Source organism: Cebus imitator, unplaced genomic scaffold, assembly GCF_001604975.1.
Source record: "Cebus imitator isolate Cc_AM_T3 unplaced genomic scaffold, Cebus_imitator-1.0 Scaffold197, whole genome shotgun sequence".
In the NCBI taxonomy this organism is placed as follows: Eukaryota; Metazoa; Chordata; class Mammalia; order Primates; family Cebidae; genus Cebus; species Cebus imitator.
The window spans coordinates 125274-150378 of NW_016107512.1; the positions used below are offsets into that span (position 1 = coordinate 125274).

General features: G+C 51.0%; 1 long non-coding RNA gene across 1 annotated transcript; it reads left to right on the plus strand.

The window, feature by feature from the left end:
* Positions 1 to 16655: 16655 nt before the first annotated feature.
* Positions 16656 to 18842, plus strand: LOC119473951. The gene is made up of 3 exons (XR_005203222.1): positions 16656 to 16705; positions 17931 to 18118; positions 18221 to 18842. It is a non-coding gene; the product is annotated as an uncharacterized LOC119473951 (long non-coding RNA).
* Positions 18843 to 25105: the final 6263 nt, after the last annotated feature.

A 25105-nucleotide genomic window follows, 5' to 3' on the forward strand; every position in this document is an offset into this window, starting at 1 on the left:
CAGTGGAGAATGGGGCTGGGGGAGTGGTGTTTGCAGCAGGAGCAGTGGTGATGAAAGTTTGTTGTCTGCAGGGAATTTTAAAACAATAATAAAATCTACTAAAAGTCATGCTTTTTCTGTTATCATCCGCACCAGCCATTTTGTGTCAGTGATAAAACACTCCTCCCTAAAGTAAAAAAAAAAAAACAAAAAACCTCTGTAGTGCTATGTTCTAAGCAATTACTGCGGTGACTGTTGAGTTTCAAATTAGCACATTTCTATTACTTATCCTTTAGTAAAGATTGAACACTACCTGATAGTTAATTTGAAGAACTCTCATGTATATAGTCAGCCCGGAACACACAGGACTCAGCTACAATCTTCATTCTGAGATTAGGTTCAAATTCAGATTCATTAGAGCTGGCTTCGGTCACAGTTCGTGTCTTAACTTCGATAGTTCTACACGTCCCTGCCTTTAAACAGTAGATTCAGAAACAATCTATGATGCACAGTGATTACAAAGACAAAGTGACAGACTCCAGCTACTTCAACTCTGTTATTTTCTATGCAAATCATTCTCTGAAACTCGCAGAGTTTACTCTTTTGGGAGCCTTTGCTTTTTGTTGTTATTCTTTTTTTTTTTTTTTCTTTTTTCTTTTTGTTTTGAGATGGAGTTTTGCTCTTGTTGCCCAGGCCAGAGTGCAATGGCGTGATCTCGACTCACCACAACCTCTGCCTCCCAGGTTCAAGCAATTCTCCTGCCTCAGCTTCCTGAGTAGCTGGGATCACAGGCATGCACCACCACACGCGGCTAATTTTGTATTTTTAGTAGAGGCAGGGTTTCTTCATGTCGGTCAGGCTGGTCTCGAACTCCCGACCTCAGGTGATCCGCACACCTCAGCCTCCCAAAGTGCTGGGATTACGGGCATGAGTCACCACACCTGGCTGTGTTGTTGTTATTTTGTTTTATTTTGTTTTTCGAGACGGGGTCTGGCTCTGTCACTCAGGCTGGAGTGCAGTGGCACAATCTTGGCTCACTGCAACCTTGGGAGCCTTTCTTCAGTGTTTCGTCCCCCACTCCTCATCCCCCCAAATTAATACAACTTTCAAGTATTAATCAATTGCTTTTGTCTTTTTGTACTATAGTATTTATATCCTGGTATGATTATACAGAGTTTAATAAAAGAACAGTTTCACTATCTGACTTTTCTGGCCATTATTATTTATTTGTTATTTATTATCATGGTGATAATTTTATCATATGGAAGGTGTTAAAAAATATTTACTAAGGGTGACTAATAGGTGCCCCACTGGTCTAGAAAAAAATGTCAGCTCCAGTGAGTACCCCACAAAGCCACCACTCCCCAGACTGTCAGCTGGGGGCTGGCAGGAGGCCCAGTGTGCAGTGTGGACCAGTGTTTCCCTCTCACCTGCCTTCCCTAAGCTCTCTCCCTGCTAGGTCCCTCCCCAGCATCCCTACCCCACTCCCTCCTCCTTCTCTTCCCTGTCCTCTCCGCCCGCCTGTCTCAGTTGTGACTGGGTAAGGAAGGTTCTCAGAGGAACTAAGGTATAACCTCAGGGCTGGCACACTTCACTGTAGGCCACAGCCTCAGCAGGACCTGAGAACCAGCATCCTGTTCAAGAGCCTCAGCATACTGGGTAAACTGAGGCCAAAGAGAGGTAACACTCAGCCTAAGGTCCCCTAGCCCGTTAGTGGGTCAGGGCGGAGCTGGAACTCATTACTTCCGGCCTGCAGGCCTGTGTCCTTTCATGACACCACTCAGCCCTAACCTAACAAGATGGACTAATGGGCCTCCCTGGGTGTCCTTTCCGGCCAGGATGGCTATCCTAGGGCCCTTTTCTGGCTCTAGATTAGCCAAACTCCCAGCCTTGGTTTGCTGATGGTGTTTTCTTGGCACAAAGGAAGAGGCTGATGGCAATTTTTTAATGCAATTGACTCATCAAAGACATTTTGACCCCTACCATGTGCCTAGCCTTTTGCTATATCCCAGGGACACAGAAATAAGTAAGTCACTGCCACTGGCTTCAAGAGAATAATCAAGGCATAAAGACAGGGTTTTTGATGTATGTCAGACTCTGCATAGAATGTTTGGGGTGCCCAGAGCAGAACTCCTAAAGCAGGCTGGGGGTAGTCAAAGAGGGCTTCTCAGAGGAGGCAGTATTTGGGCTTGAAGGATGGCTAATAGAAGGCTAGCAGAAAGAGGTGGTAGTGTGGGTAGCTTCAGAAGAGGACACTACTCAGGGTGCCAGCTCCCCCTGGAACCTGTGGAGACCTAATTATGCAAGACGCCTTCTGCCAGGCCTTCTCCTTCATCTCACTCCACCTCAGAACTCACCTCCAAGGAACCCATTCGGGCTTCTCTGATGCCATTGGTCTCCCTGTGCATCCATCAGTAGGACTGGGCTCCTCTGCAGCTGGCCATCCTCTGTTCCCTCTTTTTTTTTTTTTTTTTTTTTTTTTGAGACGGGGTTTTGCTCTGTCGCCCAGGCTGGGGCGCAATGGCGCAATCTCGGCTCACTGCAACCTCCGCCTCCTGGGTTCAAGCAATTCTCCTGCCTCAGCCTCCTGAGTAACTGTGATTACAGGCATGTACCACCATGCCCAGCTGGGTTTTAGTAGAGACAGGGTTTCACCATGTCGGTCAGGCTGGTCTCGAACTCCTGACCTCAGGTAATCCACCCACCTCAGCCTCCCAAAGTGCTGGGATTACAGGCATGAGCCACTCTGTCAGGGCCCTCGGTTCCCTCTCTTAAACTCGTGGGGTCCCAGGCCTTGTGTCTCTTCCTGCCCATCCCCCGGCTTGGTCCAGGCCGGAGCCTTTAGCTCAGGCAGCCTTTCCCTCTTTACATTCCCTCCTTCCTTTTCCTCTTTTTCTTCTCCTTCCTTCGTCCTCAGCTTTGTCATTTTCTCTCTCTCCTTGTTCCCCTGTGCAAGCTGGGGGCAGGGGCAGGAGTGTGATGGAATTCTCTAGACTAGGTTCCAGGTGACCTATACCCGGAGGCACACTGGCCTTTCCCTGGGAAGCTGGGGGTAACGCCCAGCCAGGCCGTTGGCCTAGAGCTGATGTTGGAGGCGGGGAGAGAGGGGAGAAAGATTGTGACCCAGCATGGCCCCTCTTTTTCAAGAGAAGGAAATCTGAGGACCCTTCAAGGCAAAGACCTCAGCTCTCAGCATCTGTGAGTTCTACTTCCAGGAAGCCCCCTTCCCTCTCCACTCCTCCCTTCCCAGTTCTGCTGCTGCTGAGGTGGCTCCTGCTCCCATTTCAACCAGCACCAGATCCATTAATAGCATCAATTTTATTCGCACCAGCCCCGGCTCCCTCCCCGTCCCCAGGGGCACCCGATCCAGAATGCCAGGCCCTGCTTCCTTTTCTCCTGGAACACGCTGACTCCCTCCCTTGGGCGCCGGGGGAGTTGGCAGGATAATAACCTGCGAGAGGAAAACTCTCTTCTCCCTGCCTTCTAATCTTCAGTGCTCACCAAATTAGAAAAGGCATCAGAAGCCCATCGGGCAGACTGCCGCAGGGATGTCATGCCATTAACCCCGGGCTGCCTCCTGCTGGTGTAGGCAGCTGGGGGAGGATGTTTCAGGCCTCCACAACCCTTTCCTGCCCCATGCCTCTAAGCAGAAATGGAACCCACCCCCAGCTCAATTTCTCCATCACCCTACCCTCGCCCCATCAATTAGCATGGACTCCCCTATCCCATCCTCCTCAGCCTCCTCATACCCCATCCCCAAGCCTGTCAGTTGCAGGATTCTGAGAATAGCCAGAAGGCCCCTAGACTCCTATCCAAACTCTTATTTTATACATGAGAAGACAGAGGCCCATGGAAGGGACATTTGTCATCCTGTTCCTCCTTTAGGACTTCGCTCAGCTGGTTCGTTTGTCCATTCAGCAAAAGCTGACTGAACTACTCTGTCCCAGCTCCCATTCTAGGCACTAGAAGTGCAGCAGTGAACAAAACAAAGTCCCACTCTCATGGCTCACAAACTGCTGCTTCCAGGAGGTTGTCCCTCATCCCTGAGGGTGGGCTAGGTGTCCCCTACATGGGATAGCAGTTAGGAGTTTACTTGCCTCCCCACTGGGCTGAGCACATACTGACAGCAGGGAGGCCGCCTTGTTCAACCCTGTATCCTTAGCCCCTGCCGCAGAGCCTGGGATATTTACATGGTCACTACATCACTCCTAAGTAGTCACAACTTACACTCGTGGAGGACTTACTATATGGCAGTCACCAAGTGCTAAGAGGCATTATTATTCCTAATTTAGAGGAGAAAATGGAATCACAGAAAGGTGAAGTGACTTGTCCAAGGTACCCATGCAGCAGGTGATTGGCACCCAGGGATCTGGCTCCAGAGCCGAAGACCTTAACGCCTCACTGCAAAGAAAGGAATGTCACCAATGACGCAGATGCTGGGCCTCTCTGGTCATCTCTTCTCAGGTTTCAGGGTTAGAAAGTTCTTCCCCCTACCTTTCATGACTCTCTGCAACTGCAAATACCACCTCGTGCTTTGTTCTCCCACTTCCAAGGAGCGGGAGCCTGCAGACAGTTCCTGGCCTCTGTCACACCATCTCGCTCCATCCAGGATATGCTGCATGCCCTCAACCCCAGAAATGGGGCTGGTGTCCCCGGTGGCCCTGACACTCATTTCTATCTTCCTGTCTAAGGGTCCTGCTATCCCAAATCCTGCCCACTCCACTGTGAGGCTTCAGAAAGCCTCACTATGCCCACAGTACCATTTAGATCAGAAACAGGTCTCTGCCACCCTGGGTAACACCCAGTGTGGCACAGCCTGGCTGCTCTCTCTGATGGCTTAGGGCTGGACACAAAGTAATTGCTGAGTGCATGGCTGGTTGCTGGGCTGAATCTCCCTGGGTGACGTATGCAAAGCCAGAGCGGAATTCTAGCTCCAGCCCTGCTATAACTTGCTGTGTGGCCTGGGGCAAGTCGGCCCCTCTCTGAGCCTTTCTCTCTTCATGTATTTGGAGGGTTTGGACCGGATGGTCCCTGGGTTACTTTCCTCTGTAAAATTCTAGCTTTAATTGCAAAGTGTAAAATCCAACCTTCACAGGTCAGCATCAAGCAGAATATCCTTCCCTGATCCTGGGTAAGGCTTGACTGCTGAGATAGGTAATAAAATGAGAAATGTCTGTAAAATGGCCCAGAGAGGGCACAGCATCCTGCGGGGGAGGGGGACCGGGCAACCTCTTGGAAGGATCTTTCCATGGAGCCTGGGAGGTAGAAACAAGGAACGGGAATGACACTGAGCCTCCACCCCGTGCCAGGCCCTGCTGTGGGTAGCCCGCATGTCGTCTTGTATTCGGTGCTCACAGTCTCCCCGAAGTGAGTGTTCTCATCCCATTTTACAGATGAGGAAAGTGAGGCTTCTCTCCAAGGTCACAAAGTATGTGTCTCTGAAGGGGAATCAGGGCATGTGTGTCTGACCTTGAAGACTGGACTCTACCCGTGGCACAGAGCTGGATCTCCCGGCTGCCCTGGACCGCGTGTGCCCAGACCTGTGTCCTGGGTCCTGTCTCTGTGCTGAGCACCCAGCTGTACACATGGAAGCGGGGAGAACACATGTGTGCAGGGGTACTGTATATACACACACAATATCTATATCTGGGTATATCTCACTCTAGATCTGGAAAGCCACATCAGAGTGTGTATGTGTGTGTGAGAGACAGAATATACAAGTGAGACAGAGGGAAACTGGGAAACCACGAGGGAGATAAAAGAAAGAAAAGAGTTGAAAGGGCAGAGGGACAGAGTTAATATGCAGAATAATGAAAGTGACAATAATAATAATAATAATAACAAGAATAACACAAACCTTGCCCTTTTTTTTTTTTCCCAAGCTGAATGTGAGCTGGAGCAGGGCTGAGGGGATTAATCTCTTAAAAAATAAGTGCCGAGTGAGGAGACAGGCAGTGATTAAGGTTTTAACTGATCAGTCTGCATCTGACAGTGAACCAGCTATTATCTTAAAGGAATCAAACGAACATTCAAAGCTGTGCTCAGCCCCAAACATGAAAGGAGATGTCATCTGCTGGCAGCTGGCAAGCCGCAGGGGGAGCTGAAGGGGAGAGAGGAATGGAGGGAGCAGAGGAGAGACAGAGAGAGAAAGAAGAGAGCCACGGTGAGGGACACGGGAAGGTGGAGGAAAGGAGGGCAGGACAAGACTCTTGCTGCCCGATCCCCCCACCCACAGACACACACACTGTGCCCCAGTCCCTCAGCCCCCCACATGACCAGATCACAGGTCCTGAAGCACAGGTCCGAGATTCAGTCACTCCCCTGCTCAGAAACCGTCATTGGCTCCCACTTCCTGAAGGATAAAGACAGGACATGGTGAAGGCAGAAGCCCAGGGGAGGAGGCTGTGAGACTCAGGCTGGAATCTTGTTTCCTGGGGTGCCTCGACCAGGACCCCTACCCCTCTCTCCCCTCTGGCTCCAGCACGATGAAGGCTCAATAAGCAGTCCCTTAATAAATAAAGGAAATGGGATAAGGAAAAAGAAACAAGAAGAAAAACAGAGAGAGGTGCTTTTGCCAGGCATTTAGACCGATTTTCCCAATGAAGCTTCTTCCAGTCTTTGTCAGAGAGGTGGAGCAGACTGCTGCAGAGCCCGCGGCTTGGAAGAGGCAGAGCTGGGATTTGAACCCAGGCTTCTCTGACTCCAACTTCTCTGCTTTTCTCACCAAAAAAAAAGTGGGACAGAGGAGCAGAGACAACAGGGCAGAGAAGGGACTAACCAGAAAAGAGCACCGAGGGAGCGCATCCTTCTTGTACTTTATCCCTGGACATTAAGCCAAAGGTGTTCCTTCCTGTCCCACTCTTCCAAGGCAAAGGCACTGGGCGAGGGGACCCTAGAATAAGCTTGTCCCTGGGCCCCCGGCCCCTGGGCCTGGACCAGCACCTACAGCATTAGGTATCTGTTGGAGAAGGAAAGGAGGGAAGGGTGTGGTCCCAGGGTAAGTCCCAGCAGGGGTGGGACAGAGAAAGTTACCTGGTCTGTGGCCACCCCACCCCCCTCCAGGACCCTCGGACAGAGGAACACCTGGCCCTGAGGCTGTGCGTGAGTGTATGAGCTTGCAGGGGAGAGAGAGGAAAAAGCGGTGGAGAAGGAAAGATTTAGAGAGGGAGGAAAAGAAAGAAACATATCTGGAAAATTAGAAAAGCTGACTCACACACAGGGCCCTGTGACAATGTATTTGTTAATGTGGAACTGACCCTCTAACCCCACTTCCCCTCTCTTACCAACCCGCTCACCCACTCAAGGAGACAGCTGTTCCTCAAAGAAATAGACATATGGTCCTCCGTCTTTCCTCTTTGTCACACACTCTCAGCCTCTCAACCCTACCACCCCCCGCCCCCCGACACACACACACACTCACAGCCAGTCAGCCAGTGCTAGGTCCCTACTCACAATCTGCCACTCCGGGCCCACAGCCTGGCTTGGGCCACAGCCAAACTCCCAGAATTGCTCCTTTTGGTCCAGGTAAGACCAGGCGGGATCCAGTCCAGGCTCTGGGTGTGGAGCTGGCCCTGTGCTTCCCTAGTGCCCTGCCCCTCCCTGCATGCAGACTTCAAGCCTGGCCCAGAAGGGAGGAAGTCAGGGCAGAAGCCAGCAGCCAGCCATGGAGGGTCAGATGGGCAGGAGGCAGGGGCTCCCCTAGAGCTCGTGGTAATTCCCTCTCCCGGCTGCCAGTCCCTGTACTTTCCCTCTGCCTCCAGCCTGGTTCAGGACATCTCCATTTCATGGCTGAACTGTGACAACTGCCTCCTAAACCGTCTCCTTGTCTTTAACCCACTTGCACACCACTACCAGGGGTCTCTTTCTAAGACACAGCCCAGATGGCATCCTTCCCTTGTCAGAAACCATCAATAGCTTCCCTTTGCCTGTAAGGATCAAGTCCAGGTTCCTCTAGCTGGACTCAAAGACTCCCGCAGTCTGCCCCTCACTCTCCTCTCCACCTTCACTCCTGCTGCCCCTGCCATCCTCTGCCACCATCAACCCTGCCAGAAAATCTCCTCCTGTGCAAAGTGGCTCTCACTCTGTCCCTGAGCATGACACACCTGTCTTCCTACTTTACACCTGCAGTCCCTGTTTCCATCCATCGGGAGGCCTGTTTCTTCCCTCCACCTAGTCTCCTCTCTTTAGGGGTCTTGAAGTTAACTCAACTTTGTTGAGTACTTAAACATGTCCAGCATTTTTCTAGTCCCTTTATAGGAAATAAATTATTTACTCTTCACTTCAGCCCTATGAGATAGAGAGGTTTTGCAGAAGGTAAACTCAGGCAAAGAGATGAAAAGTGACTTGCTAAAATCACATAGGCACATCCAGAAAGTGGCAAAGGTAAGATTTGAAAACTTATCAAATCTTAGGAGGCTGGCTTCAGAATCTATACTTTTAACAATTACACTCCTCTGCTCCTCAAGGGCACCCTCTTCCTCCTAAAGCCTTGCTGGCCACCCAGCCCCCATCTCCAATCTCTTTGTCCTCCACCTTCCTCATGTTATCTGTACCTCTCATGGGCTCCTTAATTACACAATGCCTTGAATTAGTACTTTGATCTCTCTGTGTGTTAATTTTATCTCATGAACTAGATTATTTATTATCAAGAGTATAAACGTATAAACTGTGTTTGCCATTACTCTTGTAACTCCACCATCACCAGTTTCCTAGCACATGTGGGTTAGGCATGTGGGTTAGAAATAAAAATAGCACCAGCTAACACGTGAGTGCTTACTAGGTGCCAGGTGCTGTTCTAAGTACTTTCCATGGATTGATGTACTTATTCCTCACAGATGGGAAAATTAGAAAGATTAAGTAATTTTCTTGTTCATGGTCACACAGAATGTAGTAAGTTAAAGATTACTACAAATTCTTGGTTATTCCCCCCACCGAGAGGTGAATTTTATTTCCCTTTCCCTTGACTCTTTCACCAACAGAATGTTGCAGATGTGAAGCTATGCCACTTCGGGCATAAGCCCTAAGTCAACCTGGAAGCTTCCATTTTTGTGCCTCTTGGAGCTCTTAGCTGCTATGTACAAAGCCTGGTTAGCCAGCTGGAAAGACCACATGGAGAGGAGAGGCCCTGAGGATGCCTTGAGAGCAAGAAGTCTAGCCATCCTAGCATCTCAATCAGTCCTCTGATGACTGCAGCCCCAGCCTCTATCAGACTGAAACTGTAAGAAAGACCTGCAGAAGAATCACCCAGCTGAGCCCAGCCAGCCTACAGTCCCAGGAGAGATAGTACGATGGTTGTTTTAACCCACTATGTTTTGGGGTGGTTCGTTACACAGCAATAGAAAACTAAAAATGGGTAGGTCCTGTTATTTTCCTCATTTTTCACAGGAGGAGGAAATAGATGGAGGGCTACAAAGGTTATGTGATTACTTTCCCAAGGTCATGTAGCTTTGTAAGTAACAAGTGGGAGCTGAGGTTAGGGCCCAGGTCTGGGAAACTCAGAGCTTGAGGAAAATGAGTTGATGCAGCAGTTAACTCTCAGTTAGTTACTGAAGGCAACAGGTTTTCATGGACTTGGTGTCTGGAAACAGCCCTTGACGAGTAGGGAAACTCATTTTATTCCTGAACCTCAGTGTCCTGCCGCACACTATGGGAGGAAGAGGAGAGCAGTGGCTTTCCAACTGTATACTGAGTCCAGGGCAGGGGGCCTGCAATGGGTCAGGTAGGACCAAGAAGGCAGGAGTCTGATAGCTGCCTCCCACCCCCTACATCACTCCCCACCACCACTGTTGATCTGATTCTCTACGGAACTTCTACAGAAGATTTTTTTTTTTTTTTTTTGAAAAATGCATTGTGGTTTCAAAACCAGTGGACCAGATAAATTCTTTTTTTTTTTTTTTTCTTGAGAAGGAGTTTCGCTCTTGTTACCCAGGCTGGAGTGCAATGGCACGATCTCAGCTCACTGCAACCTCCGCCTCCTGGGTTCAGGCAATTCTCCTGCCTCAGCCTCCTGAGTAGCTGGGATTACAGGCACGCACCACCATGCCCAGCTAATGTTTTTTATATTTTTAGTAGAGACGGGGTTTCACCATGTTGACCAGGATGGTCTCGATCTCCTGACCTCATGATCCACCCGCCTCAGCCTCCCAAAGTGCTGGGATTACAGGCGTGAGCCACCGTGCCCGGCCGGACCAGATAAATTCTGAGGCCCCTTCTAGCCCTGGCATTTCAGGATCCCATGAATGAATGATGGGAATGAATGGATGGGTGGATGATCAGACTGCTGTGGTTCTCATCTCTGGATGAATGATGTGGAAGTACAGAGAGAAGGAATGAATCCATGAAGCACGGAGTGATTGGAATGCAAGTGAGTTCTGGAACTTGACAACAGAAGGGCCAGGAGGAGGTTGCTAGCCATGGCGGCAGAGATGAGAAGGGATGGAGAAGGGTAGACTCGGGACATGGAGCTGGGGAGGCAGCCTGGGGTGCCTGCACTCACCATAAGAAGCCAGTGTGGCATCAAGGGCTAAGCACACATGGTTTGGGGCTAGCAGGGCATGGGTTTAAATTTCAGCTCTGCCCTTTACTAGGTGTTGACTTGTGCACCGTATTTAACCTCTCTGAGTCTCAGCTTTTTCACCTGTAAGAAAGAAATTATGTAATGCCTATCTCGTGAAACTGGCATGGGATAAATGAGATCAGGTGAAAAGCATAACCCAGTGCTTGGCACCTAGTGAGCACTCCATAAATGGCAGCTGTGCCTCCTTTTGGAAGATCTTGATGGCCTGGGTTAGCCGAAGCCCCAGTAGCACAGCTAACCTCAAGAAGCCCAGAAAGGTGCCCTCCACTTGTCTCCAGGTAAAGGTGCAACATGGTACGTGTGTTTGGGGAAGCCAGGTGGGAGGGATAAAGCAGAGCCTGAGGCAGCTGGAGTTTAGGGTGTCATGCAGGGAGATACTAGGAACATATGGCAGGTACCCAGATACTGCCAAGCCTCCCAGGAGCTGGAAACTGAGCAATCGGCTGGAGGTGGAGGAGAGCTGACCAAGCTAATCGGGGAGTGTGAATGAGCTCTCTCAGCGGGCTCTCTTGAAAAGGCTGAGGATAGATCTCAGAGGCTCAGGTGCCATCCCACCTTAAGCTACACCATGAGACAGTCATCCCTTTGGCCTGTGAGAATGTAAGGCAAATACAATCTAGGAAGGATTTGGCAGCTCACAGAAATTGAGGCTAGACCCATGAATGACACAGGACAGAGCTCTTGGGTCAGAGAGACAGTGTTCTGCAGTGGGCACAAACTTTGGAGCTAGCCAATTGGGGTCCAAACCCTGATTCTGTCATTAGCCAATTGCATGATACTGAGCCTGTCTGTGCTAAGCGCTGTGGCAATAGTCATGGTTCCTGATTTTATGGCACCGGCAGTCTAGCTGGAGAGACAGAGACTCAGAAAAGGTTTGCAGACCCCTTGGGTGGCAGGTAACGCACCCATTCACATCAGAGTTGGTGCCTAAGCTGGAGCCAAGGAGGATGTCAGTGCAGGTCCTCAGAGAGGTCTCCACGGACCAGGATATGCCAGGCTGGGTTTTGAGAGATTAAGGGGAAAGCATTTAGAGAAAGTCTGTAGACAGGAGCACAAATGGCCTGTCCCACCAGAGCAGGAAGTGGGGTTATGGGGTGGGAGGTAAGGTTGGAGGGACCTTAGGGAAGCCAAGAACCTTGAATAAAGATGGAGAAGTTTGAAGCTCCCAGTTACGTCCACTCCCTCTGGGTGGAGGCAGGAGTAAAGGACATAAAGATCAGTCAGGAGGACAATGGGGCTCACAGGTGCCTCTGCTGAGGCTGTGTCCACTCTGATAGCCCCTGCCAGCTGCCCCAGCATCCCTGGGTCCCCAGGGTCAGGCCATTACAGGGCGAGATTTATCACAGGCAGGTGTGCTCCAAGACGGTATATTATCCAGGATTATGAACTGTAACAGGATAATCTCTCTAATGTAATTCAAGCACTCGACATGGCTTATGGCTCCTTAATGTACCTCAGACTGAAGAATTACAAGAACATTCTCCCCCCAGCTCCCCATGTCCCCTCCCTCCCTTCCCTGTCAACCCCTAAATGATTTAGGCAATTGCCTGAAGCCAGATCTTGGCATTTAGTCATAATTCAGTGCAGTTCAGTAAACATGACAGGCAAGGAGCTTTCCCTGCCTGTCTCTCTCCTGCAAAGGCCTCTCCTTCCTCCTCCACCCAAGTCCAGTCCCCAGGGACAGGTTAAGTGCAAGACAATCCATGACCCTCAGTACTCTGGGACCCACCCCAAGAGACCCTCTAGGTATCAAGTCTTGAGCTGCCAGGTTTGGCCTTCGATTTCCCAATAATCCAGCATGATACTGCCATGATGGTCTCACCGTCTACGTGGAGAAGATAACCCCAGAGCAACAGAATAACGTCACAGCCCGGGGCATCTGGGCCTCCTAAGATCCTAAGATGCTCCAGTTCTGTGAATCCATCTTGTAAACTCATGCCTCTTTGGGAAAACAGTCAAATCTTCTGCAAGCCACACCACAGAATGTTTTACCAAGTTTTGCTTTCTGCAGTTTTGCTCTCCCTGCAAAACAAAGCAAAACCTTTTCCAGGAAGCTGTGCCCCGACAACTAATAAACTGCTGATCTAACTCAATCTCTTTCACCGTACAGGTGATGATCTCGTAACCCAGACAGAAGGGTCTTTCCTAATAGTAACGTTTACTGAGCAGTTACTATGTCCCAGGCATTTTCCTACATACTTTATGTGATTCACTTAATGCATTCAAAAAACCTTTGAGTAGGTACTATTAGTCCCCATTTTGCTGATAAGAAAACTGAGGCTCAACGATGTGCAGTCAAGGTCACAGACCTATTAAGTGGGAAGCTGCCACATGAGTCCAGGGAACCTGGCTCCAGAGCCTGTGCTCCCAACCATTGCTCTACAACCATTGCAGAGTCACACTTGAAGTTAAGCACTTGAACATAGGCACTGAAACCCAGTCCCAGGGTTTCCTCCACCTACTGAGCACCCTGACGATACATCAAGGGGATAGGACAGTAGGGTTTGCTCCTGGCTCCTAGACAACATTAGCGTATTTCCACAGTGATCCCAAGCTCACCAGCGTGATCAGAAGTCCAGACCTCCCATCAGCCAGCCAGCGGAAGCTATTTGGAAGCCCCTCAGCTAAACTGAGGCAAGTAGTCCCTTCCCCTGCCCACCCTGTCATTGCACCCTCTTCTTCTGCTGTATTCTTTGTGCCCATGCCCAACATCCCCCTGTGCCTTAAACAGAGAGCCAGAGGCCCCTCCAGGCTGCCAGGATCCAAGGAAGGCAGGATGAATCTCCTGCACACTGAGAAGCGACCTCAGGTTGGGAAGAGTTCCTCCCAGAGTCAACTCAATAAAACAAAGGAGATTTCTGGACAGGAAATTGAGTACATATTGAATGCCTTCTGTATGCACTGGGTCATTTTGGATCTCTAAGTAGGACTGGATTTAGTCATGTGCCCATTCTCACCCCTGCACCCATATCCCAGTAAGAAGAGAAAATCCAGGTTGAATTGCCTGTCTCTAACCTCTGCCTCTGAAATAGGTTAGATCTGAAGTTACACCAGCCACTCTGGATGCTGTCTTTGACATTCGGGAATCTTTGTCCTGGGAGAAAATATTGCATAGTCAGAGGCCCTCAGGGGATGCTGCCAGATGTAGAGGGAATTTGTTATCTATACCGTTTGCTCATTGACTTGTATAAATGCCTATGGTACTTGGTGTGAAGAAACCAGCATAGGAGTGTGTAGATTCCTGAGTTACAGTCCTGCCTCTAACCTCTCTTTCCCTGAACCTCAGCTTCTCAACTGTAAAATGGGGTGTGAGAAGGCAGTTCCAGGTCCCTCCCAGTCTAGCATTCCTTTGCAGGTTTGCCCCGCCCCTTTCCTAAGTCTTCAGACTCTCCCTCCTCTGGCCTCTTCCTGCTCCCTTTCTGTGCCACTGGCTGACCATGTTCAGTAGGTGCTGAGACCTGTTATTACAGGAAATGCCACGAGGGGGAGCCTTCATTTGGATGCCTGGGGTCAGGAAGGAACCCAACTCAAGTGTAAGGCTGAGGCATTCAGCCAGTCCCGAGGGACACCACCAAGACCCGGACGAAAATAGGAAGGAGAGGGCTCTGAGCTACAAAGACCATACTCTAAGCTCTCAAAGATCTGTCACCTTGATGTGTGTGTTCATTCTTGTTTCTCAGTCATACACTTTAAGGGTGTATGGTGGGATTGTCTCATTTGACACTTGGTCTAATTCATGAGTTCTGTAAGGCAGGTGAAATTATCTATCACTTTTACAGGCGGGAGAACCGAGTCTCTGAGAGATCCCAGGCTCACCTAGGGTCACACAGCCAACATGGGACAGAGCTGTTGACGGCCCAGGTCTTATTCTGCCTGTCCCCGCTTTCCCCACAGATGTGCCCAGGCTGCACACAGCTGGGATCTTGAGGAACACTTTTTGAATGAATGAATGAATGAATGAATGAATGGATGAATTAATATGTAGGCCCTCTGGGCCTCCCTGGAGTAAGCCTTCTTTGCCTTGCGTTGGTCCACTCCAACACAGAGCTAACTGACACCTTAGCTCCATTGACTAACTCTCCCTCTCACCTCAGTGTTCATCTCTTACCACGAGACTCAAAGCTGAGGGGGACTTTCATTGGGTCCAACTCACTTGTACAGGTGAGGAAAGTAAGGCTCAGGAAGGGAAAGTGACTAGCTCATTCCTACAACAAATACTTACTGAGAGCCTATTTGTGGGAAGCCCTGTTCTAAAGGCTGAGACTTTTTTTTAAGCCACTGCCTTCATAGCACCTCCAATCTAGGAGAAGGAGATAGACAGATCAGCAGGGAAATATTCAGCAGGTGAGATGATGACAAGCGTAACTGAGAAAAGCAGAGCAGGGCAAGGGAGATGAAGAGCCTGGTGTGTGTGTTGGGGTGGGACACTGATCAGAGAAAGCCTCAGCAGAGAGGAGAACATTGCAGGAACCTGGAGGGAATAGCAAGGGCAAAGGTCCTGAAGCAGGAGCGTGCTGTCCTGCATGGGGGTCTAGGAGGCAGGTGTGGCTGGAACAGAGTGAGGAGGAGGAGGAGGGGGATGACAAGAAAGGGCAGAGAGCTGATCAGATCACCTATTCTCTGAGTGAGATATTCCGCTATTGGAGGTTTTGAGCAGAAGAGGGATGTGATCTGACTTTAGTTTTAAAGGGATAAGCCAGGCTACTCTGTTGAGAACAGACTAAGAGAGAGAAGGGAGGCAGAGACGAGCTAGGAGGTGTTGCAGTACTCTAGCAGGAGACGACAGTGGCTTGGAGCAGTGAGTTCAGTGAGGAGGTGGTGAAGAGTAGCAAATTCTGGACATATTTTGAAGACAAAATAAACAAGATTTGCTAAGGCATTTAGATGAATGATGACAGAAAAAGAGAGGAGTTGAGAATAACTACAAGATTGTCTTCCCCAGCAGTTGGGAAGATGAAGTTGCCCTTTTCTGAGACGGAGAAGACTGACAGATGGGGTCGGGGTGGAGATCAGAATTTCAAAGTAGAGCAAGTTTGAGACGTCTGCTAGATGTCCAGGTGAAGTAGGAAACTGGATTTGTGGGTCTGCAGGTCAGGAGAGAGATTAATAGTAGAGTGAAGAGAACAAAACCAAGATCTCAAATCTCTCGACTCCCAGTAGAGCTATTTTCACAGTACGGAGAGTACTCTCCCTTGGGCTGGAAAATTTAAATACCTGCGCTCAAAACCTAAAGCGCAAAGAGGAAATACGGTAACCCTGAGCGCACTCCTTTAGCCCCAGCTCTACTGGCGCCTTAGCTGGGGAAGGTCGGAGGAGAGGGGCCGCGCTGAAGGGGTCTGGCTATCTTGGGGAAGTTGGGTGAGGCCCGAAGGGGCCAAGGGCTCAGCTTGCAACTGAGGCGGAGTGGGGGCTGCTGGGCTTAGGAGCGGATCTCCACCGAGGTCTGGGTTTCTTCTCCCGGCAACCGTCTTGACTGTTTCCTTGAGCCACCGTCAGATATTTATTTAACCTCGCAGTTCAGCCTCCTGGGGGCCTACAGGGAAGGGATGGAGGCAGGGGAGAGAAAGCTGGTGGAAAAGGGGAGCGAAGGGGGAAACATTTTCCTTTCCATTGGCAGGCCAAGCTCACGCAGGGAGTCCCAACCAGGGCTCCCAGACCTCTCGGGGCCAGCAGCCCCTTGGATTCCAAGTGTCAGCGTGAGAATTGAGGAATCACGATAGTCTACCCATCTCGATTTAAGAACGGGGAAACCGAGGGGTAACTCGCCCAAGGTCCCATGGCGAGTCCAGGACGGTGCTAGACTCCCAGTCTCTGAGGTCTCTCCTCCATTCTTATCCACACCGGAGACCCTGCAGTGCCGAGGGCCAGGGCTGGGGGGAGTCGAAGGATCTGAGTTCTGTCCGAATCCACAACATTTACCAGCCTTGTGATTGGGCTAGACTCTGCCTCTCCGTGCCTCAGTTTCCTCGTCTGTAAAGGACATCGCTCTTGCCCTACCTTTCTTGGCTTGTTGCTGGACAAATAAAAAATTAAAAAAAAAAAAAAATTCCACCTGCCAGTTGCCGAGCCCCAGTGAGCCTGGCACTGTCCTGGGCGCACTGCCCAAGACCTCCGTGTTCTCCCAGCTTTGTAAAGCCCCGCTGCAGCTTCGTGAGAATGAGGGCTAAAGGGAGGGGTGGGGGTGAGGCCAGAACCTGTCTGTCTAGCTAGAAAGAAGCCCCTCAGAGCAAAGCAGAGGCGCCCATCCCAGGCCTAGGGGTCGGTGCCGGGGGCACTGGGAGAGAGGAAGCTGGGGGTAGGGGAGCGGAAGTCCCTGCTGGGAGACCCCACTTCCCCTTTGCCCCTCCCCCCGGCCTGCCCGGGGCAGGTGAAGTGGGGACCGGGCTCCGCTCCAGGTGGCGGGGCTGCGACGGGGGTGGGGAAAGGCCCGGCAACAATAGCACTTTTATTCGGGACTGTTTGGTTCTGAGCGGGTGGGCGGAGGAGGAGGCTGCAGGGGAGGGGGCTGGTCAGCGGCATCTGGCTACACACCTGCTCCCGCTTAACCCTGTGCGCGCCAGGAGAGACCGGGGCTGCGGACTGCCAGCCTCCGGGGCCCCGGGCTAGGCCTGGCGGTCTCGGAGCTAACGGGAATGGGGCTTCTTAGCAGAGATCTGTCGAGGGGCACCACCTGGGATAGCACTGTCCCGCTCCCGCGGTGGTGCCCCTCGACCTGCACTGGCCCCTTAGGGCTCCCTGGTCGGCCTCCTGTGCGCCGGCGCGGCTCGGGCGGGAGAGGGAAGGCGAGGGGTGGCTCCTGGCCTCGGCGCGGACTCCCCGTCGCCCTCGGGCCGTTCCGGGAAGCCGGCCTTCCGGAGGCGGCGCGGCGGCCACGACCATGCCAAGGGCGCGGGGCGCGGGCCAGGCCTAGCGGGCGGCAGCCAGGCGAGGAAGCTAGCGCTGGGCGTGCCCTCGCGCACTAAACGCTTCCAGGCTGGCCCTGCAGGTGAGCCAGGGCGCCCAGCACACCCCACCCAGGGCCGGGGCTTCGCAGACGCTCCCTGCCGGTCCCGGCGCCCGAGAGGCCTAGCTCTGCGCTGCACCTGCCCGCGCCGGGACCCCCGCCCGCTGCACTACCACCCCCTCTACCCCTCACCCCCACCGCAGGGCTGGCGCGCTCACCCGCTGCACAATCGGAGCTTGTTTGTGGGCGGAGGAGCCGCGCCGGGTGCTGCGGCCCAGCGCCAGCCCACTGATCCCATAAAATATTATTTGTGTTTAAAAATTCCAGTAATTGGCTATGCAGCCGCTTTTTCCGAGCCCCGTGCCAAGCGCAGTAAAATCGCAGTCCGGCTGGGGTTATTTTCATCATGCAAATTCCCATTTCTGTAAACAGGGTTAAAGCCCCTGGAAGGGGCCGGGCTAAAACCAGAAGAGAAAAGCAGAGGGACGGATGTGTTCTCAGACTCTGCGAGTTGCTCAAACCGGGTCTCTGCTCCTGTGATCACCCGGCTGATAGGGGAGTGTTATTCAGATAATTCCCCCAAACGCTTTCCCTTGCAGATCAGTGCCTGTACTCTACTGGTAAAATCTTTCCTTTCCTTAATTTTCTCCTCTTTCCGCATCTGATTATCTTACCCCCATTAAATCATGGAAATATAATTCTTATCGTCTCTTTTATCCCAGGAGCAAACTGAGGCCCAGAGAGGGGAAGAGACTTGCCGAAGGTCACACAGCAACTTTGTGCTGAAGCCCAGGCTACATTGCCCGACTGTGCAGCCATCAGCACTGGTGTAGGGCTTGGAAGAGAAGGATGCTGGAGCAGGTCCCAGTGCAGCTCGGGCGGCAGAAAGTCCCAGCTCTGGGCTCTGGGAGGCTATGGACATAATAAGTCTTCGCTGGGGGAAGACTCCCTCCCCCTCCAAACATACCCACTTCCGGTCCCTGAAGCCGAGGAGGGAGTCCCTGCCAGGGCTTTGGAAACCCTGAGTAATGGACAGGGGAGCCTCTGCCCTGCTCCACCCAGCGATGGCTGCTGTCTGCGGCAGGGAGCCACTGAGAAGAGAAACCACACACGTGGGAGGCACAGATTTTTTAGAGGCAGAACTGGAGCCCAGACTCTGAAGCTGAAGGGAAAACTGGGGCTCCCAAAAAAGTAAATAATAATATGCTATTTGTAATATAATATTGTACTATAAATAACATATTATTTCTGTATTGTATTGAGCACACAGTATGTACCAAACACTACAACGTACTAAATTTGTGTCATTTAACTCCCACAAGCCTAGGAAGCTGGGCATAAATATTATACCCACTTTCCAAACTGATGATACTGAGACGCCAGGCGATTCGTTCCTTGCCCAAGATTGCCAGTAAGGATTTCTCTGGGAACGCCTATGAATGAAAGACCACTAGGTTTCCTTCTGTCCCTCAACAAACCCAGGTTTTCCTACCAGCCAAGCCTCCTCCTGCCTCCCTCCACATCCCCCTGCAGTCGTCTGCGCAGGCCACTCTTGCCCTTGTTCCTCCTTCTTCCTATACTCAATCTTCCCTCTCCCCTCTCCTTCTTCAAACCACAGGCTCTCCAGCCCCCTCCCCCACCCAGGCTGAGGCATCCTTCCTAGATAAGCCTATCACGTTGTACCTCCACCGAAAGCAGCAGCAGCAATAACAAAAACAGCTTTTTTCTCAACGTGGTTGCGTGCTTAGTGGTACCTCCTCCGTGCCCATCCAAAGACACACACACGCCAAAAACGGGAGTCCAGGTTGTGGTTTAATTGAAGGAAGGCATTTCTAGGGGTCTGGGATTCTTTCACAGCCAAGTGGGTGGCCTTGTGGGGCACTGAGATTCCCGTTACTGCCAGTGTCTCAGCACAGCCTGGAGACTCCCTGCCGATGGTACTGCCAACCAGATTCCTGTAGCCTCTTGCTCAGAAACCCATTTCAATCCTAGGACTCCAGGATTCCAGCTACACCACCGTATAAATACAGTGCCTCGTTGTAATCAAATTGAATTCAGTTATTGTGTAAGTTTCTTGTCAATCTCTAAATAGAAATGCCTTCAAGGTAGCTAGTTGAAGGCACCTCTTCTCAAGGGAGAAGGAGAAAGGACTCTCAACTGGGCCCAGCAGGAGGACAGCTTCCTGGGAAGGCAAGAAATACACCATGGCGCTGGGCGAGGTGGCTCACGCCTGTAATCCCAGCACTTTGGGAGGCTGAGGTGGGCGGATCACCTGAGGTCAGGAGTTCAAGACCAGCCTGACCAATATGGTGAAACCCCATCTTTAAAAAAAAAAAAAAAGAAAAAGAAGAAATACACCATGGGAATGGGGAGTGGGAGGAAGGGGCTACTTACAGAGAAAGAGAAAATGGCAGTGTCTGGTGAATTCTGAAGGGACCTGTTGTCAGAGACTCTAGTGTGAATTGTAAGAGAAAGCCAGTACCCAGAGTCCCAAAGCAAGCAACCCTCTCCTTTAGGGCCATCTGGATTTCCTGTCTTCAGCCTTCCTTACTGCTTACTGCTCAAGTGGGGCCCTGAGTGTGTCCTGCTCAGGTGAGACCCCCCCCCCACTTAAAGCCCTGCACAGAAAGAGTCACTGCCAGGGCCTGGACATGGGTTTTGGGGCCCCAGGATGTATGCCAGATGCCCCTTCCTGCCCATTCCCTGACTAACTCCAGGTCCCAACACCTCCTTTCCAGAGCTCAACATGAGGATTTTAAAGTGGGCAACTGCCTCATCCCTCAGGGAAGGAAAGAGCTCCCCATATGAGGTAAGGGCTCTGTCCGTGAGACCATCTGTGGCACAGAGGATCTAGGGGAGAGCTGGGTGCAGCAAACTTCCAGAGAGTTCACCCAGGGTGAAGCCACAATGGCTCCCTCGGGTGTGTGACCCACATGTATGATGTCACAGTGGGATTGGGAGGTGTGGCCAGCACCTTTGAGCTCATATTCTTTTGGACCTTGAAAGACCTAGACAGACACCTCTTCCCTCACAGCCCTCTCTCCCCTGCTGTCACCCCAGACAGGGGAGGATGGAATGGGGTGGATCCCATGACCTTCTGTCCATTTGGCAAGTGCATTTGGAGATCCTTCTCCAGGACGGGTGCAGTCAGAGATGACCGCAAGTCCCAATCTGTAAGGAAATACCAGTTAGAGAGAAAGACATACAGTACAAAACCCACTGTGGTACATTAAGGATTTCAATCACTGTACTTTCCATGCCAGGTACAAATATGTGGTCACAACCATCAGAGAGGAGCAAGGGGCTAAGGGGACCTAAACAAGGAATGCTTCAAGGTGAAGAACGGTTCAGGCTTTGAGCAGGCTTTGCATAACTGGCAGAATTTTTATCAGGCAGAGAGGGGTTTGGCAAAGTATTCTGGATGGTGGGAACAGCACTCAAGCAGCCTGGAATATGCAGGCCTAAAACAGGAGCCTGGGACAAGAGGACTAGCTGGGAGAGGTGGGAGGAGATGGTGAGCTTCTGGTATCTCCCCCAAAGCCAGGAGCTGCTCTCAATCCTGGTTCCCCTTCCTGGTCCGAGGGTCCCTCTCTTCTCTCCAAGTTTTTTCTTTAAGAGGAATGCTGGGTGAACAGCCAAACCTGCGTGTGAGACCCCATCAGTAGAGGACATTTGTGGCAAAGAGGAGGAGGAAGCAGGGTGTGTGTAGCAGCACATGTTCCTTGCCTTCTGCCTCCTTTGCTGTCTCTCCATCTCCAATCCCCACCCTGATGTCCCTGTCTCCTCGCTGCCTCTCTCTCTCTCTCTTTCTCTCTCTCTATCCTTCTGTCTCGGCCTCTTCTCTCTCCCTCTCCACTCTGATCCAAATGTCACTTCATCGTTGTTCAGGAGCAAGACACTCCTCCAAGTGCCCAGGCAGGAGTTGGCGTGGGGTCTGGTGGCCTGGCCCAAGTTTTCCGGGGAGCAGGCCCCATGGTGGGAAGAATATTTCTCCCTGCCCCCCATCTCGGAGCCCTGCCTCTGTGAGTACAGCCTGAGAACAAAGGTGATGCTCCACCTCCCGCCCACCCCAGCCTCCCATTCCTCCCTCAAGCCTTGCCCTCCTTGTCATCCAAAGAAAAGCCTACCACTTTGGGGGACCAGCATCAGAGGAAGTCTCAGTCAGCCTCCCATGTGAAGATCCCCAAGGTAGAGGCAAGGCTTCCTCCGAAGGCCAGGCCCCAGGCCTCCCCTAAAGGATCCAGCACCTTCCAGGCCCAGCATCAGCTGGCCCCAATGACATTTGGCCTCTGATTATTATCAAAACCCCCTCCAAGAGCTCACCTCTCAAAGGGCGACGTGCAGCCTCTGCTAAGGAGGCCTCCCGACCCCTGGGTGCACGTGACGACACCTTACCCCACCTTTCTTCAAAATAAATATTTTTGTTATATCAGCAATAGTCTACCTTTTTCTTCTGCCCCAAAGAGAGAGAGGAAAGACACAATCACAAGTACTTTGAGCTGCAGTATTTCATTTAATCTTCACAAAAAATTAGCCGGGCATGGTGGCACACGTCTGTACCTCCAGCTACATGGGAGGTTGAAGCAGGAGAATCGCTTGAACCCGGGAGGTGGAGGTTGCGGTGTCATTTATATAACATTGTATATAGCATGTTTTGTGACTGTGAGGTTGTCCTTGATTACCTGGCTGGGGCAGTGCTTCAATAAGTAACTTATCAGATTTCTTCATTGCAAAGTTAGGGTTCCTCTCCACCCCTCATACTGTACTCTTTGGAAGGAAGTCACTATGTGCGCCCGCACTGAAGCAGTGGGGAGTTATGCTCCTCCTCCTTGAAGACAAAGTATCTACATAAATTATTTGGATTTCTTCCACATGGGAGATTTCTCTCTTCTCCTCCATTTATTTATTTATTCGATTATTTATATCAGCATGGACTCAGGGATATTTATTTTATACTTTGGGTAATAATCCAATAGTAGTATATTTATTTTTTCACTCAAATTGTTCTAGTTTCGGCCATTGGGAGCTATTTCAGTTGGCTCCTGTGTTCCTTTGACATACCCCCATCAATGTGGGAGTTTTGTTTTGGCTTTTGTTTTGTTTTGTTTTAAGCACTTCCATGCTTTCTGGAACTGTAAGACACTCCAAGCTCCTCTTGTATATTTTCGTGCCCTAGTCACGGAATCAGCCATTTCTCCAAGGAGCTCTGTTTCTGTGCCTTGGAACTCAGCTCTGGGCGCTAGGTATCCAGTTAAAAACTTAATTTTTGTATGTAATAAATGTATGTAAAAGGTTTTTTTGCTTTTTTTTTTAAATGAATGAGAGGTTCTTATGTTGCCCAGGCTGGCCTCGAACGCGTGGCCTCGCCTCCTCAAGCGCCAGGACAACTGGTCTAAGCCATGGTGGCTCCTTTTTTTTAATTTTTGGGTTTTTTTGTATTTAAAAATTTTTAAAGCTGTTTTTAAAAGTTCTTACCTTTTTTGGATGCATATGAAACGTTGATGGCTGAAATAATATAATGTCTGTGATTTGCTTCAAAATAATACGGGGAAAGACAGGATACAGAAAAAATAAAGGCCAGGCTCATGGCTCACGCCTGTAATCCCAGCACTTTGGGAGGCCAAGGCGGGCAGATCACGAGGTCAGGAGTTTAAGACCAGCCTGGCCAACATGGTGAAACCAGTCTCTACTTAAAATACAAAAAAAAATTAGCCAGGCGTGGTGGTACATGCCTATAATCCCAGCTACTCGGGAGGCTGAGGTAGGAGAATCACTTGAACCCAAGAGGCGGAGGTTGCAGTGAGCTGAGATGGAACCATTGTACCTGCCGGGGTGACAGAGCAAGACTCTGTCTCACAGGGAGGGGGTGCGGGGGTGCAGAAGAAGAAACAAAATTGTCCATGAATTGCTCTATGTTGAGGCTGGGTGATGGGCTGCATAGGGGCTGTAGACAGTGTTCTGTCTACTTTAGTATATGCTTACAATTTCTAGAGTAAAATGTTAAAATATTAAAGCAAAACTCGGTCCTACTTACCTCCATTAAAGGTGTTCTTGCCGGGCGCGGTGGCTCAAGCCTGTAATCCCAGCACTTTGGGAGGCCGAGGTGGGTGGATCACGAGGTCAAGAGTTCGAGACCATCCTGGTCAACATGGTGAAACCCCGTCTCTACTAAAACTACAAAAAATTAGCTGGGCATGGTGGCGCGTGCCTGTAATCCCAGCTACTCAGGAGGCTGAGGCAGGAGAATTGCCTGAACCCAGGAGGCGGAGGTTGCGGTGAGCCAAGATCGCGCCATTGCACTCTAGCCTGGGTAACATGAGTGAAACTCCGTCTCAAAAAAAAAAAAAAAAAAAAAAAAAAAATGTGTTCTTGGTTACTCGCATGTTCTGTAACGCATGTTCTGTAACTGCTCCTCGCTCCTGCCAGACTCTTTCGTTCCGTGGTCACTCTGCTGCTCTGAGGTTTCCCAGGCCTCTGCTTGCTGCCAGCCTCGGGGTCAGGTGTCTCCTCACAGCGGCACCACCGTCCCTGCCCGAGTGCACAGTGTGCAGGCCTCATGCCGGGCACCTTCACAGGGGCAGTCTCAGTTATGCGTCTTCGTCACCGTTCTAGAAAGCTGGCACGATTCCTACCCTGAGTTAACAGATGATGAAACTGAGGCTAAGAAAGGTGTAGAACACCAACAACCAGGTGGATCCTGTCTGAGCTGCCCTAGGGAGGGCAGAGCTGGTGTGCTAAGTGTTCTGAAATGGCGCCTCATCATCCACTCTCCAACCTTCCCCCACTCTGTCTGCATGAGGCCGACCCCTCCTGGACTGCATCACTCCGTTCTGTGTCCCCTGACTTCCCATTGGGTTCTTGGTTCCACCAATGAAGGCACTGGCGGAAGGTCAGACGACAGGAAAGACAAGTGGGAGAGTTTGCTCCCCCAGCCTCCCCCATGCTGTGCAGTTTGGCAGAGGCTGTTCCCACCGCTGAAGGCCATGGTCCTGTGGGGCAGCCCCTTCCTCCGGCTCCAGCACCCACTGACTTCCAGGAACCGCCACCTCCCTTGCTCTTTCTGGAAGGGGCTCACAGCTTTCCACTCTGCACCATATCCCTTGTTAGTTTCTTGCACTAAGTGCTCCTCAGTCCCCTGGAGTGGGACCCTGCAGATATACCTGTTCCACTGAAGAAGGCTCTACTCTCAGCTGATGATCAGAAAAAGACCCAACTACACCATCCTGGCCTCTGTGTGGAGGTAGAGACCGGAAGGGCCCAGAGCCCAGCGTTGGAGGCAGGAGGAGCTTTGGTTTGCAGCTGAGATCTTTTAAATAAACATGCTGAGTCTTTTTCTCTCCCTTTCTATGTCACTACCCCCGGGGATCCTTCACTAAACCTGGCTCTTTTATTCCCCATTCTCCTCTATCTGTTTGCCCCAATTCCAGTTTCTGTCTGCTGGAGCATTTGTCTCATCTTTTGTCCTTTCTACCTCTCAGCATCTGTCCTTTCCTTGGTGACTTTCTGGACTTCCCTGACTCTGATAGCCTCATCTCCGTCTGCCCTTCCCTTTATGCCTGCCTCTATCTACCTCTTTGTCTCTATTTCTTTCTTTTTTTTTTTTTTTT